This window comes from Osmerus mordax, unplaced genomic scaffold (assembly GCF_038355195.1).
Source record: "Osmerus mordax isolate fOsmMor3 unplaced genomic scaffold, fOsmMor3.pri Scaffold_106, whole genome shotgun sequence".
Taxonomy (NCBI): domain Eukaryota; kingdom Metazoa; phylum Chordata; class Actinopteri; order Osmeriformes; family Osmeridae; genus Osmerus; species Osmerus mordax.
In genome coordinates, this window is record NW_027120418.1 from 5,001 (window position 1) to 10,000 (window position 5,000).

Genomic DNA, 5,000 nt, shown 5'->3' on the forward strand with positions numbered 1-5,000 from the left:
GATCAGGCCCTTGCTGGAGCTTCAAAACGGGCAAAAAAAATAAAAAAAGACCCAAAACGCGCCGCCTACCGGCCGCTCGCGGGTGCCCGGGGTCGGGGTATGGGTCTAGCCTGTGCCGGGGCTTCAAATATGGGAAAAAAAAAAAAAATCAAAAAAAGCGCCCCCAACCGGCCGTTTCGGTATACGGGGGGCCGCCCGGGAAGTGCCGTGGTCGGGGTATGGCTCAGGGGCTCGCTGGGGCTTCAAAACGGCCAAGAAAAAAAAAATGACCCAAAACACGCCACCTACCGGCCGCTCGCGGGTGCCCGGGGTCGGGGTATGGGTCTAGCCTGTGCCGGGGCTTCAAATATGGAGAAAAAAAAAATTTCAAAAAAAGGGCCCCCATCGGCCCCCCGGGTAGTGCCGGGGTCGGGGGGCATGATTCTGGGGCGCCCCAGAGCCAAGTAGGCGCCTGGAGGAAAGGAAAAAAAAACTTTAACTTTTTTTTGACCACCAGGGGTGGGGGGGTCTCATGCCCCATCGGGTGCCCGCCCCGAGTGCCTCTCAGGCGGATACATTTTCACCCGTGTGCGGGAGACACATATGGTGCATGGTCCGTGTATACACCATATGTGTAGTATGGGCAAAACCACTGTAAAGTCATACTGCCATTGACTTCCATTCATTTTCCCAGGATGACTTATATACTCTATGGTAGCTGTCTGGTGGACTGGGGGCCGCGACAATGTTACGCTTGTAAGTCAGAAGCTGGGAAATGCACTGCGAAGCTGGGAAAACCGTTTTTCGAGCTCATTTTCGGTTCCGCCCAACGGATTTTGATCAAAATAGGCTCATTCGAAAGGTATTAACCGGGGGCACACGGAAAACCGGGACTAATAACGCGCACGTGCGCGTGCGCGAAACGGGAAGCAAAAGAAAACTTCAATCGGAGCTACAACCGTGAACCGTCGCAGATAGGGCGGAAATTTCAACGCACGTCGCTGCGTCTCACTCCAACTTAAATAACAAAACTGTCCCCAGCGAAATCGGTTGGATAAAACGGAAACGGGAAGCGAAAGAAAACGTTAAACGTCAACACCGAAATGGCTATCGTCAATTCCAATGTGAAAACAACTCGCACGTATGTGTCTTACTCTAAAGCAGTGTATAAAACTATCCCCAGCCAAATCAGAGCTACGCAACGAAAACGGGAAGCGAAACAAAACTTTAAACGGAGCTACCGAATTGGAAATCATCAATCCTGGGAAAATAACAACTCACACGTGTGCCCCTTATTCTAACTTGAATTTAGAAACCGTCCTCAACAAAATCCCACGTTCGGGTGAATAACTGTGAATTTTAAGGCACATGCCTCTCTGGGCTGGGAGAGTGCATTCAAATAGGAGAAATTGGCTTCATTTAGAGGCATCTCCACTTAGGGACGTCGTAGCACCTTAACTCGGGTGGCGTTGGAAAGGTCTGGTCCAGGGGAACACGGGCGTGTCAAGTTTGCCACGCGCACGCGCATCCCCGCTAAACAGGGGCCAAAACAAAACTTTAAACGGAGCTACCGAATTGGAAACCATCAATCCTGGGAAAATAACAACTCACACGTGTGCCCCTTATGCTAACTTGAATTTAGAAACCGTCCTCAACAAAATCCCACGTTCGGGCGCAAAACTGCACGTTTGAGGCCACATTTTCAATGATGCTGGAAACTTACATTCAAAGCTGGGAAAATGTGCTCATCTACAGGCATCCCCACTTAGGGACGTCGTAGCACCTTGACTCGGGTGGCGTTGGAAAGGTCTGGTCCAGGGGAACACGGGCGTGTCAAGGTTGCCACGCGCACGCGCATCCCCGCTAAACAGGAGCCCAAACAAAACTTTAAACGGAGCTACCGAATTGGAAACCATCAATCCTGGGAAAATAACAACTCACACGTGTGCCCCTTATGCTAACTTGAATTTAGAAACCGTCCTCAACAAAATCCCACGTTCGGGCGCAAAACTGCACGTTTGAGGCCACATTTTCAATGATGCTGGAAACTTACATTCAAAGCTGGGAAAATGTGCTCATCTACAGGCATCCCCATTTAGGGACGTCGTAGCACCTTGACTCGGGTGGCGTTAGAAAGGTCTGGTCCAGGGGAACACGGGCGTGTCAAGGTTGCCACGCGCACGCGCATCCCCGCTGAACAGGAGCCCAAACAAAACTTTAAACGGGGCTACGGAAAAGGGGAGGGCTTTTTCGGGGACAACCACCACTCACCTCGGTTCCCCCCATCCCAACTTGAATTTAGAAACCGTCCCCAGCCAAATCCCACGTTCGGGGGCAAAACTGCTCGTTTGAGGCCACATTTTCAATGATACTGGAAACTTACATTCAAAGTTGGGAAAAGGTGTTCATTTACAGGCATCTCCACTTAGGGACGTCGTAGCACCTTAACTCAGGCGGCGTTAGAAAGGTCTGGTCCAGGGGAACACGGGCGTGTCAAGGTTGCCACGCGCACGCGCATCCCCGCTAAACAGGAGCCCAAACAAAACTTTAAACGGGGCTACGGAAAAGGGGAGAGCTTTTTCGGGGACAAACACCACTCACGTCGGTGCCCCCTGTTCCAACTTGAATTTAGAAACCGTCCTCAACAAAATCCCACGTTCGGGTGAATAACTGTGAATTTTAAGGCACATGCCTCTCTGGGCTGGGAGAGTGCATTCAAATAGGAGAAATTGGCTTCATTTAGAGGCATCCCCACTTGGGGACGTCGTAGCACCTTAACTCAGGTGGCGTTAGAAAGGTCTGGTCCAGGGGAACACGGGCGTGTCATGTTTGCCACGCGCACGCGCATCCCCGTTGAACAGGAGCCCAAACAAAACTTTAAACGGGGCTACGGAAAAGGGGAGGGCTTTTTCGGGGACAACCACCACTCACCTCGGTGCCCCCCATCCCAACTTGAATTTAGAAACCGTCCCCAGCCAAATCCCACGTTCGGGGGCAAAACTGCACGTTTGAGGCCACATTTTCAATGATACTGGAAACTTACATTCAAAGTTGGGAAAAGGTGTTCATTTACAGGCATCCCCACTTGGGGACGTCGTAGCACCTTAACTCAGGCGGCGTTAGAAAGGTCTGGTCCAGGGGAACACGGGCGTGTCAAGGTTGCCACGCGCACGCGCTTCCCCGCTGAACAGGAGCCCAAACAAAACTTTAAACGGGGCTACGGAAAAGGGGAGGGCTTTTTCGGGGACAACCACCACTCACCTCGGTGCCCCCCGTCCCAACTTGAACTTAGAAACCGTCCCCAGCGAAATCCCACGTTCGGGCGAATAACTGTGAATTTTAAGCCCCTTTTCCTCTCAAGCTGGAAACGTGCAAAGTTGGGAAAAGGTGTTCATTTACAGGCATCTCCACTTAGGGACGTCGTAGCACCTTAACTCAGGCGGCGTTAGAAAGGTCTGGTCCAGGGGAACACGGGCGTGTCAAGGTTGCCACGCGCACGCGCATCCCCGCTGAACAGGAGCCCAAACAAAACTTTAAACGGGGCTACGGAAAAGGGGAGGGCTTTTTCGGGGACAACCACCACTCACCTCGGTGCCCCCCATCCCAACTTGAATATAGAAACCGTCCCCAGCCAAATCCCACGTTCGGGGGCAAAACTGCTCGTTTGAGGCCACATTTTCAATGATACTGGAAACTTACATTCAAAGTTGGGAAAATGTGCTCATCTACAGGCATCCCCACTTGGGGACGTCGTAGCACCTTGACTCAGGCGGCGTTGGAAAGGTCTGGACCAGGGGAACACGGGGGTGTCAAGTTTGCCACGCGCACGCGCTTCCCCGCTGAACAGGAGCCCAAACAGAACTTTAAACGGGGCTACGGAAAAGGGGAGGGCTTTTTCGGGGACAACCACCACTCACCTCGGTGCCCCCCATCCCAACTTGAATATAGAAACCGTCCCCAGCCAAATCCCACGTTCGGGGGCAAAACTGCTCGTTTGAGGCCACATTTTCAATGATACTGGAAACTTACATTCAAAGTTGGGAAAATGTGCTCATCTACAGGCATCCCCACTTGGGGACGTCGTAGCACCTTGACTCAGGCGGCGTTGGAAAGGTCTGGACCAGGGGAACACGGGGGTGTCAAGTTTGCCACGCGCACGCGCTTCCCCGCTGAACAGGAGCCCAAACAAAACTTTAAACGGGGCTACGGAAAAGGGGAGAGCTTTTTCGGGGACAACCACCACTCACCTCGGTGCCCCCCATCCCAACTTGAATATAGAAACCGTCCCCAGCCAAATCCCACGTTCGGGCGAATAACTGTGAATTTTAAGCCCCTTTTCCTCTCAAGCTGGAAACGTGCAAAGTTGGGAAAAGGTGTTCATTTAGAGGCATCTCCACTTAGGGACGTCGTAGCACCTTAACTCAGGCGGCGTTGGAAAGGTCTGGTCCAGGGGAACACGGGGGTGTCAAGGTTGCCACGCGCACGCGCTTCCCCGCTGAACAGGAGCCCAAACAAAACTTTAAACGGGGCTACGGAAAAGGGGAGGGCTTTTTCGGGGACAACCACCACTCACCTCGGTGCCCCCCGTCCCAACTTGAACTTAGAAACCGTCCCCAGCGAAATCCCACGTTCGGGCGAATAACTGTGAATTTTAAGCCCCTTTTTCTCTCAAGCTGGAAACGTGCAAAGTTGGGAAAAGGTGTTCATTTAGAGGCATCTCCACTTAGGGACGTCGTAGCACCTTAACTCAGGCGGCGTTGGAAAGGTCTGGTCCAGGGGAACACGGGGGTGTCAAGGTTGCCACGCGCACGCGCATCTCCGCGACGCTGCGAGCGAAACAAATTTTCAAACGCGCACACCGAAATGGGGACACTTTTTTCGGGGACAAACACCACTCACCTCGGTGCCCCCCATCCCAACTTGAATATAGAAACCGTCCCCAGCCAAATCCCACGTTCGGGCGAATAACTGTGAATTTTAAGCCCCTTTTCCTCTCAAGCTGGAAACGTGCAAAGTTGGGA